Source organism: Lissotriton helveticus, chromosome 4_1 (assembly GCF_964261635.1).
Source record: "Lissotriton helveticus chromosome 4_1, aLisHel1.1, whole genome shotgun sequence".
Classification (NCBI taxonomy): domain Eukaryota; kingdom Metazoa; phylum Chordata; class Amphibia; order Caudata; family Salamandridae; genus Lissotriton; species Lissotriton helveticus.
In genome coordinates this window covers 905,210,068-905,222,721 of record NC_136063.1, presented here as the reverse complement: position 1 = coordinate 905,222,721, position 12,654 = coordinate 905,210,068, and positions in this window count along the sequence as shown.

Genomic DNA, 12,654 nt, shown 5'->3' with positions numbered 1-12,654 from the left:
TTGCAAACAAAAGACGTTGTTGCCCTTGAGCCTTATCTGGACATAATTACGGCACCTATGGACCGGGGACATTTCATTAAATTTAGATTAGGTACATTGCCTCTAAATGACCTTCGTTCTAGATGGAACAAGCCTGCGCGGGTATCACGCTACTGCGCCCTATGTTCTAACAGGCCCGAAACTGTGATCCACCTTCTTTTTGAATGTCCAGATTATGCCCGTCCAAGATCCCATTGGCTGAAACCGCTCTGTAGACAATTGGGTACTCGCCAGCATTTGGTGGCTTTACGGATTTTACTATCTGATACATCCTCTCGGGTCGTTTGTGCTGTATCTAAATTTTTAAAATGTGCATGGTTGATCCGTTTAAAAAGACTGTCTCTATCTATGTAACATACTTTTAAATAACTCATTGGCGATCTTATTGTTACTTTTTATCTGTTTTGTTTTTAAATGTACAGTCTTTTGACGATGTGCTGTTTTTATACATTTTGTAATGCTTTTATGATACCTGCATATCGAAATAAAGCTATCAACCAACCAACCTTTGGAGCAAGGATCTGGTGAGATCCTTCCCTGGAGATTGTTCGACTTCCTCAATGATTTGGAATTTAAACTGTGCTATGTTGTGATGGGCCTCTGCCCAATGATTTGCCAAACTGCTCATTTTATTCTGGGTTCAAATTGTACTCTTATGTTCCAACATACGTGTTTTAACTTTTATTTCGGTCTTCCCAACATAAGAAATCCACACGGGCATTTAATGCAATATATAATATTATTTGAATTGCAATCTGAGTTGTGATACAACTTTATTGACTAGCCTGTGTGTGGATGCTGTAACTTGTTCCCCACAATTACATTATTGCAGTGCAGGCAATTTAAACATTTCTTGGTACCTTTAAATTCATGTGTATTTTTACTCCTAGGACTGCCCATCCATAGTTCTTTCAGATTCCTAGAACGATAATAGGCGTGTAACGGTTTGTGTAGGAACACTCCGTTGAAATCTGTTTCATTCTGTAACAATTCCCAATGGCGATTGATAATACTCTTTATTTTCTTTGAGATTGTTGAAAATTTTGAAACAAACACTTGTTTATCCCTTGATAGTTTTAATTTGTTGTGCAATAGCTCACTCCGTTCCTTCTTTGTCAAACGTTCAATGGCGTGTTCAAAGACTTCTTTGGTTTATCCTCTAGCTGTGTATTTCTGACACTGAATCTGTATATGCTTCTCTAGAGTGGCTGTGTCCGAACACATCTGTTTGATCCGTAAGAACTGTGAATAGGGTAGATTCTGAATGAGGTTTTGAGGATGAAAACTCTGAAACAGTAACACGTTATTTCTATCTGTTTCTTTCTTAAAGACCTCTCTTTGTATTTCAAAACTTTTGAGAGATACCAGGACATCTAGATATGCAATAGATGTTTCACTTATGTTGTGTGTGAACTGAACGTGCTCATCATATGTATTGAGTTGAGAGATTTTTTTCTCAAGTGCTTCTTGATTGCTGGTCCACATCAAAAAAAATTTGTCAATATATCTGCAATATAAAAGGAGATGTTCTTTCTATTCTTGGTCATTATATATAGTGTCTGCCTCAAATTTTGCCATGTAAGTATTCGCAAATGCAGGGGCCCCCTCAAAACCCATAGATGTTCCCATCTGTTCGAGATAAAACTGTTCTTCCCTTTGACAGTAGCTGTAGTGTAAACAAAATTGGAATGTTCTAACAGAAACACGTTATCTGCCCTTATAGCAGGTTGACTCAAAAGTGCCCACTCCACAGCTTCCATGCCTCCTACATGAGGAATCAAGGTATACAGCGATTTCACATCTATTGTGCACAATAGAGTCTTTCGATCTAATTTGATTGAAACGAGTTTCAACAAAAAGTCAGTGGTATCCTTCACGTATGATGTCCAATACTATACGAATCGTTGAAGAAAGTAATCAAGGTACTGACCCAAAGGCTCAAAAAGTTTACCACGTCCTGTCATTATTGGTCTTAGGGGTGGATTATAAAAATTCTTGTGAATCTTAGGGAGCATATACAGTCGAGGTCTTCTCGGATTAGTTACTGTCAGATATGACTTAGTAGCAGGTGAAATCCATCCCATGTCTAAAGCGTTAGTCAGAATGATGTACAAAGTCTTCCTCAGTTCTAATGCGGGGTCCTGCCTCAGATGGAGATATGTCGTAGAATCTGAAACATGTTGGTTTACACTCTCATTGTAAAATGATTTGCCCATGATCACAATAGCGTCTCCTTTGTCTACCTTTTGGATGACAATCTCAGAATTGTTCTAAATAGATCTCAGGACTGATCTGTCCTTCAATGAAAAATTCGCTCTTTTAGATTTTTTCCTGTTTATTTTCAACAGGTCTTTCCTCACCAAGTTTTCAAAGGAGTCCAACACCTTATGTGAGAATGGGGCTTGAAATTTTGATTTGGGTCTAAATTCTAAAAACTAAGTCCCGGGGGTAGGACATTGGTAAAGAAATGCCTCCGGCGTAAAATTCTCATGAACTTAAATAGGGTTATTACGCATTCCAAAAGGTTGGTGTCATAGTTGGGGACAAACTCTCAATCCTTTGTTTAACACTCTTAGATGTTCATTATTAATGTTTTAGAAATGTTCCTGATAATATTGGTTTCTGACTCCGTGTGCATGCTTTTTCGGCTGCTTCTCCTTGTTTTCCTCCACTTTTTAAAAAACCCTGGCGGTTCACTTGTTCCTTGGGATAAAAAAAAGTTTGATTAAGATGCTTGGGCAACAGCTTCACTGCTTGGTTCCTCTTGTACCTGTTTTCAACTTATCTCTACTTGGGCTGGTGTCCGATTCGTGCTCAACTCTGCATCTGACTCTATACTTTCTTCCGATGAGGATGTGGTGGACTTTTTGAAATGAACCCTACGCTGGGCATACACCTCAGCCTATGTATACACTTCATTCAGTTCATAGTCAAGTGTGTCTCTTGTATACTTCTGAAGTTTCCCTTCCTGTATTTCCTATGTGTATTTGTCGAATCTTAAGTTGATATCCTCGAGAGTCTTATCCCATATGTCACTGACCATTCTTGACTGTAGATCTTGTTTAATCTCTAAGATTTCATTCAAAGGGTCATTGATAGCTTTAGACAAGCCAAACCAGACCAAAAAAACAAAAATAATCCAACATTCATTATTGTAAAAATAGTTACTTTGCACATTCACCTTTACATTGCAGAAATAGCTGGAGAACACAGTTCCTCTGAGTCAGTAGCTCCATCCGGGGCTACCGCAATGCTGAAAATGACAGAGTCTAACAATTTCAGCTGACCGCTTTGGTGTGGGGTCAGCTAAAGTGAAGACAGACACAAAAACAGCATGATTCTTGTTGCGGCCGACACAATGGTACGAGCCAGTCAGGGCACCTGCCGCAATTGCATTGCATAATGGAAGCAGTGCATGGTGTGGTGCCCTCAACATGCCGTGCAAGCTGCGGCTCGGTGAAGTTCATCCAGATGGTGTCTGTGAGGCCAATGCTTATGGTGCAGGGTGAGGCGGTGCTCGATGCGATGTTGGCAGGTTGCGGTGCAGGTGACAGAGCTTGTTGATGTTCCAAATGAGCAGCAACGGTGTCAGTGATGTCCAAGCAGGGTGAAGCGTTGCGGAATGCGATGCACACAGAACGCAGTTCATGCAACGGCTCGGTGACGATCATCAAGACAGCGTCGGTGAGACCAAGGATGCAGTGCGAAGTGCGGCAGTGCTGTCTGGGGGCCTTTAGGTCATAGAATCCTGCGACGGATGCAGTGACAGAGTTGGTTGCCCTTTTCTTCTGCTGCGACTGAAACCAGTAACTCCAGAGACGGTACCCAGAAGGATGGTGAGGACTTTGTTGTTCCTGAGACCTCTTGAACGGGGGCAAGCTTCACTGTCAAGCCTTTAGAGATACTTTCTCAAGCAGTACACACAAACACACAGTTCCTCTCCTTGGCAAAAGCAGCTACTGCAGGCCAACCCTAGACTCCACACAACAAAGGAGAAGTACTCCTCCTCCAGGTTCATCCAGCTCTTCTCCTTGGCAGAGGTTCCACATGAAGACCAAAAGAGATCTAAATGTCTGGGACCTGGGACACACTTTTTATAGCACAACATCATTTGTTCTTTGGTGGCACAGACGCTCTTTTCACACCCAAAACCTGTTCTGTCCTCTCCGATGCAGCTGCCCAGTAGGAGGTGGTGAGAGCCTGGTCCAAGGCAGACCAGGCTCATTCAGATGTGAAAGAAATATCCTCCCCCTACTCTTAATGCAGCCCATGTCTATTCAGTTCAGCCCTGACTCATTCAGTAAAGGCAGGACACATATAAACCCCCACCCAGTGGCTGTCTGAGAGAATGCACATCCCCAGCCCCTGTTACTCCAAAGTCAGACTGTCAATACACAAAACAGCAGAGACACACAGGATGGCTAAGCAAGAAAATACCTACTTTCAAAAAGTGGTATTTACAAACACAAAATGTAAAAATCATCCTTACTAAAAGATGCGTCTTTATATTCTGATCCATAGTGGCCACTGACAGCTGTCAGTGATGAGAACCATGCCCTATGTTCTTCATGGTTCTCCATCTTCTGTTGTGTCAGAGAGTGGGGGGGCAGTGCCCCCATGTGCCTTGCACCCTTTGTCCACTCTCCATCCTGTCAGGTCAATTATTACATCCTGACACTGACCCACCAGCCCAGGGTCTATACACTGAGACTGGACAGGGGACTAGGGTGGGCTCTCCCATACCCAATCCTCTTCCTTGGGGCTCTGCACCCTCCCTCCTGGAGCTGTACCCCCTTCCAGAATTGGCTGGGTACATGAGGCAAGTGTCCTGCACAATTGGCCTACCAGTTCAGGGGTTCTATCCTGCAACTGGGATCCCAGACTAGGGTCTGTACCCTTAGAATGGAAAGTGTCATGGGTGAGGCTGCCCTCTCCCTGCTCCGCCACTGAGGCCCTGCACCCTCCCAGCTGGACCGGTACCCCCAAAAGACGAACCTACAGGGGTACTGTTAGCAGACGCACCTCCCTTCAGGTCAGGGGACACCCTGACCCTGTCCCTCCAACCCAGGGTCTGTACCCTTAGGCTGGGCCTGTGCCTGACAACCCAGGCCTTCTGTGGGAATACACTGACTTCCACTAAGGGAAACACACTCATCTGGAGTTGGTAAAGAGTCTACCTAATGTAGATCACCAGCCTCCTGTCCACCTGATAGAGCATGAAGACCCCCCAGGCAAGATGTGCCCTCACTAGGGTGAGTCCTGGGGTGCTCTGACCTCAGAGAGGGCAACCCCTGACCCACTGTTCCTTCCATTGGGGACTGCCCCCCCTCTCCCCTATCTCTGGGCTCTCCCAACTGGAGAGGTGCTGCCAGACACCAGAGCTGGTAGAATGCTGATTACGGGAGTCTCTCCCAGCTCTGTCATGTATTCCTATCGGTTCTGAATCGATCCCCCTATTCCTGACCCTATTCTAGTTAAACAAACCAACAAGTTAACTAGCAGTCAGCCCATGAGGCAGAAAACCCCCATGATGCAGATACCGTTATCTGACGCAGTCACACTACGGCACAGGAACGTGTTATCTGATTAGGTCATAACGCTTGCGATCTAATTAGACAAGCGATATTCCTCCAGCCCCTGATAAGGCATACCTGGTTCTCATAACAAATCAAACCTATGACAACCTGGGCAAAACCCTGCGGCCATTGTTTTGATTTCACCGAGAACTTTAGTAAAAGAATGTGCTAACGAGCAAGTCGTATGACATCTTTATTGACGTATCTATGTCCATCCTTACGTCAATCTCGGCACCTTAAAGGGATAAATATTACCGATCTTGCCATATGCAAACACACGCGTGGTGACGAGACGGAGCAGCCATACTTGCCGAAGCCGAGAGCAGAGCAGACCCCGCTGGCAGCAGCCCCGCCTTTCTGACGCGCTGAGAGACGCGCTGCTTTCTCCTGCCGAGAATCCAGCACCGGCGTTTCCGGGTAGCCCTCGCAGGCAGCCTGGAATATCGAGACCAGAGAGAGAGATACCATTCCTCATTCATCCTAACTTCCAGGTACAGAACTGAATAATCCCTCACAGAGAATTCTTTAGTTATTCACTTGGCAAAAACAAACTTAACTTAAACTGTAACTTTCTATTCCCGCCCACGCATTAGACTTAGGTCAGGTACACGGGGTAGGCGTATTTAGAAACACCAGTTGAGTACGTTTAGTCAAATGTATATGTGTATGTAAATATATTTTATTCATTTTAAAACATCATATGGCTTAGAAACCATATCAATGTTTTTACAGTATTACTTTATACTATTGCTTTTAATGTATGCACTTTACTTAACTATAAGTATTGCAATAATATCGATCCATTTCTCTTGTACGAGAAAAGAGACTGATCAATAAATAACACCTTTTTATTGAACACGCCCGTCTCTTCCTTTTCTCTACATTCTGATGAGACTAGGAATGCACGTACTGACTGAGTAAAATAATTTGCCTTTTGTTCACACGACTCTCGAGATTGACTCTTGATTAGGGGAGAGCAAAGTTGTCATGTTCTATGGTTGTCAGAAACTAAATCCCTTCTTGTCTAATCAGGGAAGTTAATTCCTCCTTGAACATTCGAGAAAGTTTCTAGCGAACTCTGAGCTACGCTGGCAAACCCAAAACTTAAGTTTAGTATCGACAGTAGTAGACCTAGTTAACGTCTGGCCTAGGCCTTTACTGCTGTAGGTATTATTCCAATGCGCAGAGCCTATTAGGAAGATAGGAACTACACTACATGGCGCCCAACGCGTTTGGAAAGGGCGATAAAACTAACGTAAGACATTTAGAGTAACTCAGTCGTGCTTTCTCACTCAGACCCCTTTTCCCACATACTCCAAAGACGTCTGGAGTGGGTGAAAGGTAATATCCGCCAGACCTCGCAGGAGGGAACTCCTATGTATGGTTCTTGGTTTTGTCAACGTTGAAGGATAAACAGTTCCAAAATATTGTGCATCTAATCTTTGTTCCATAAGAAACCTGATCTGCAAACAAACAAAATAACCTTTTTGACAGTAAAATGTCTGACAATGAGGATGAAAGAGAGGCTGTTAGATTAGCAACTGAACTCGCAGATGCTGATGCTACCATGCTAGCAGCAGACCCGGATATAATACTAATCCCGGTCACCAAAAGGAAATCTATAACCTTAAAACTTATAGAAAATGGACTGACACCTAGAGGTGGCACAGTCATATTCGTAATTGAGGCACACGAATATCGGCAGACAGAGGTATACTATACATGGATACATTTTCCAGCAGCAAATGCTGTAACAAAGTACTTCCACTATTACAAAATAGAGGTACCACCTGACATTTACACTCCATTCGAGGAGGTGGAAGTACCACTCAAATTCCAAGAGCATTTGCTCTTATTTGATGGCGCCCTAAAACATAACAATCACATCACCAGGCTCGGTCCTTTAGGTAGACCAGGAGCAACGTGGCCGGTCTTAGCCGGATACACACCACACCCAGACATCGAAGGGATATCTACTGGAGAGCTGTTAATACAGCTAAAACAATTACTAAAAATTCACAGACAATTAGTCCAGTATGTGATGCGGACTTCAACAATTCAGCCAGCGATTAAACTTCCACAGCTGACCCCTCACCAGGGGAACACAAATAAAATTACACCACAGAACATCCAATCCTGCCTAGGTAAAGTACCGGCTAAACAGGAACAAATACCATTCTGGTTGGCACAGAAAATCACCCAAATAGAGGCGGTGTTTCCAGACACCACCCCGTTAGAAAAACATAGGATTCTGACTATCTGTCTTCCAATGGGAATCGCACCACACATTGAGGACTGTGACACTTGGGGTACAGTCTTTGCTTCCATCTACACAAAAACGCACGGTGTTCCATCCATTTCGGTGATACCAGATGTGCTAAAACAAATTCAAGACGAATATGGTCCAGAACCTGCTTTAACTCTTGGTATGAAATTACTAAAAGACTTCAAGCAGGTCTCGGCTATACTATGAGCCAACATAAAAGGTGAAGCAGCAAACGTGGTGATCCGCCAGAGGTTAAAAGAGACAGATATAGCAGACCAACCAGCTGAAATTGCCAGTATCATAGAAAAATCCTATGAGGAACTAGGTAGAGATAGTTTAGGTGGAATACCAGTAAAACCGCAACTGACTGAAAGTCCAGAAAAAATATTTTTTAATAATAATTCACCAAAAAAGAACTGGGATGGAAACAAACAATCCAATCCTAAAGAAAAGAAATTCCAGTCCAGAGGAAGGTCTCCTAGGCGAAGAGAAAAATCTCCAAACCGAAGACAGAGGTCACCGCAGAGTGACCCCTCTGGGAATAGATATAACCTTAGAAATAGGGATAATATTAAAAAACCTGATAGATATCAAGACATTGATACACGTCCCTCTCAATCTTTTCAGAATTCCTCGCAGAAATCGGAAAGAAGAGGACGATCAGAACAAAGAGAAGAGCACACCAAGTCCAAAGACAAGGAACCTGCTCAGCTAAAAAAGAAATTACAATTTCCAAAAAAGAAGGTAGCCAGTATCAAGGTAGTTAACAATGCCGAGAATACTGAGGACACAACTGAAAAACGGAGAGTGGGCTCAGACAATGCTAGACAGCGCAGCAGAAGTGAGCATAGCTCGCAAAGTCCTTATGAATCATCTGGAGACAGTGGACACGAATGAATTTCTTCAAGTGGAAACTGCAGACACCAGGGTTAGCAAACCTCACAAGATATACGAGATAACATTACGTATAGAGGGAGATAAGACTAGGAAAATAAGGGGACTATTTTGGGATAATCTCTCCAAGGGCTATGATATCCTTCTAGCTGAAAAAGACTGGCCACCAGAGTTTGTCAGGGAGTGCCCTCATGGCGAAGAAGTAATTATGCCTGCCTTCTCAAATCAAATTCCAATTCATAAAAAATACACACTTGCTAGAAAGTGGGCAGTGGCTCTAGCACCTGCTTTATATAAAAATCATGTAGGATGGGATGAGGATTCTCCTCCTCACAAAATCCAGCTAAAATCACAACCTACTGCACAAAGGCAGTACCCAATTAAGCAAGAAGCTAAAAAACAGGTAAATGAAATACTAGATCAGCTAGAATACCAGGGGGTGATTGAAACTTACACCTCACAAATGAACAATCCTTTGTTTCCGGTCTCCAAACCAGACAATTCATATCGTCTAGTTTTGGATTACCGACACCTTAACACATGTTGCAAAACTTTTGCAGTGCAAAATTCACACAGTGCTGCACTAATGAATAACATAGTGCACAAAAAATACAAAACAACCTTGGACATCTCCAATGGATTCTTTTGTCAAAACATAGCACCAGAGAGCAGATATTTAACTGCATTCTCAGTAAATGGCACTCAAAAACAATTCTGTCGGTTAGCCCAGGGGTACAAGAACAGCCCGGGGGTATTCTCAGCGAGAGTAACAGAATTACTACAACTATATGATGATGAAGCATTATCTTATGTCGATGACATTTACTTAACAGATGATGACTTGGAGACTCACTTGAAAAGAGTGAACACCATAATACTTGGGTTCGCAGCAGAGGGTTACAAATTCAACTTTAAAAAATCCAGAATTGCCCATCTGACAGTCCTGTTCTTAGGATATGAGTTATCAAGTGAAGGCAAAAGCCTGGCTGACAATTTCCTAGAGAAATGTGCCGTACTCCAAGCACCTAGAACACAAAAAAACCTACAGTCAATTCTAGGCTTCCTAAATTTCGGAAGAACATACATTGCAAATTACGCAGAAAGGGTCAAACCCCTTTATGACTTAATTAAACCAGATTTTAAAAGATCCAATTGGACTCAAATACACACAGAAATTTTGAGATCCTTACAAACAGACATGCTAATTAAAACAAAATTAGAAACACGTGATAATACACGTAATCTTGTGATTCGAGTCATCCCAGGGAGATGCGGATTCACATACCTGACCTCTAATGAGGGGGAAAAGGTACCAATTGCATTCAAATCACACTTGTACACAGAAGCTGAACAGAAATTCAGCAACAAAGAAAAAATTGTTCATGCAGTTCAAACCGCAATAGCTAGAGAAAAAGATCAAGCTGACGGTAGACATATCACAGTCAGAACAGCAGAATCAGCCTTTGAGGCATTAACAACACCTTGTAATTTACCGACAACAACATTGAATCCGGAATGGATACAATGGGTGAATTCAATCACAACGGACAAAGTATACTACTACTTTGATCCAGAGCTAGAAGAATTAAAAAATCTAGAATATGAAGAAACATACCCTCTGCCAATCGACATTCTGCCTCTACGACATTACGCCTGTGTAATCTATACAGACGGACATGCTCAACCCTCCGTTTGGGGAGAACAGGCATACAACCCCACATGTGAGATTACAAAAGAAGTGTGGCGCGGAGGTAAACTAAGACCTCTATTAACAAAATCACACTCAGTAGAAACTAATTCAGAACTACAAACTGAAATAATAGCATTGAAAATGGCGCTAGATAATGCGGATCGCGAATTCCCGACACTTATAGTGTCAGATTCATATTACTGCGTCAAATCATATAACAGCGATTTGCAGACATGGATTCAAAACGGTTACAAAGATGACACAGATGCACCAATAAAGCAGAAACTACTCTGGGAACAAATAGCTCTTTTACAAAAAGAACTACCAAAGACTCACGTGACTCACTCACTGAGTCATCAGCGTGATGGCGTTCACGTTGTAGGGAATTCATTGGCTGAAACAGCCACAGCGGCAGCCACTAAATCGGCTCCCGTAGTTCGAAAAAAGCGTACATTAAAATACATTGACGGTGAAACAGTGCTGGCGGTGAAAACGTCATCAAAAGGCGACTGCTCAGCGTTACCGATCAACTCTCCACTCAATTATACATACATAATCGATGCAAACTCCGTCCCTTTTGCTCGAATCCCTGGAGTGGGGGATAGAGTGATTCCAAACATGGACAGGAGAAACTTGTTAATCGCAGACGCACATATGGGCGAGGGTCTCAGACACCTCAAACTAAAAGATTATCTGGAAGAATTACAATCACGGTACTGGTGGCCAGGCATGAGCCTACATCATACCATGTTTGTAAAAAACTGCCCAAACTGCAACAGAAATCGCAGTGGGGAGAGAAAAAATATAATACAGTGGAATCTGACTGCAGATAATATCACCAGTAAAAAGCAGGGCTTGCGATTAACATATACAGGCTAGTTCCACTTATAATGTAGATCACCAGCACTCGGCTGACGTCCGGACTGTTATACAAAGATTTGCGAGTCTAAATGGCATATACGCTAAGAGCATGCTACGTTCGACCACTGTTTTCACTCAAGCCCACCAGCCTGGGGGGAAACATGGCCGAATGAGCACAGTCCAGCGGGAATCTTCTCACTTCCTTCCTGAGGGTACGGGATGGTGTAAAGAAAAAACCAAGGCAGAAAGCAATCTATAACGGAAAGGATATTAGGTTCGGGAGCTGTGTGGGTCAAACATCTAATAAGTGTCCAACGTAGTCTCAATAACTTGCCAAGAAATTCTCTGAAGGGATTCAGTGCGTACGAATTATTATTTGGAACTAGGATGATTATCTCTGACATTGATAGTCAGACTTCAGTGGTGAAAGAAAAAAGCTTTGATATCAAAGACCGTTTGGCTATTTTGCAGGACTTAAACAAAACAAGAAAAGACCTGAGCAACATAAAGTTGAAACAACAGCCAACAACCACTGAAGAACCACCACCTGTCCCAGCAAGACCTGTCTGGATTCCAAAAGTCGGGGATCTAGTCAGGGAAAAGATCGCGGTAAAGAAGGAATTTGGGCCTTCTTACAGAAAAGCAGTTCCTGTCTTGTCTGTCAACGGGACAAGATCAGTTGTACTACCGCCACTTGCTGGTAAAAAGGAGAACCGAGTTGTATCCATCGACCTGGTAAAACCACAACATGTGGCCGATAACAAACAGTAAGCCAAGTGGACTCCCAATAAGTAGCAGAACACCAAGGTTTGCTACCAGTACAGAGGTCCTAACGAAGAGGCTCATCACATTCGAAACGCCTACAGAAGAACAACAAGGACTATGCAACAATGCAATAGAACTCAGACCTCTGAAAACCCAAATAAAAACCTTTAGCAGAGACACACCAATCTATAATGAAGTACCAAGTGAAAATGCAAGAAACAGAAATCCTGAAGCAATTGGAACTATTGACAGAACTGCATCCGGCTACTTCATAAACTTCGATGATTCCTCTGAAGACTTCAGTGAATCAAAGACACAGCAATCATCAAAATCCTTTAAAGACAAAACTAAGGAACTTTTGAAAGAACTGAAAGAAACATATCTGATTTCCCCATGGATTGAATTTTGGGTGGGTTTTGGTGCATTTATCCTCATACTTTGGCTCATCATGGTACTTACTTTGGGACGCTTCATTGAGGGAAAATATGCTAAAATGGACACAGCAAGCCAGAACATCAACTTGGTCCTCAAACCACACACATCTTCACACGTCGAGAAAAGAG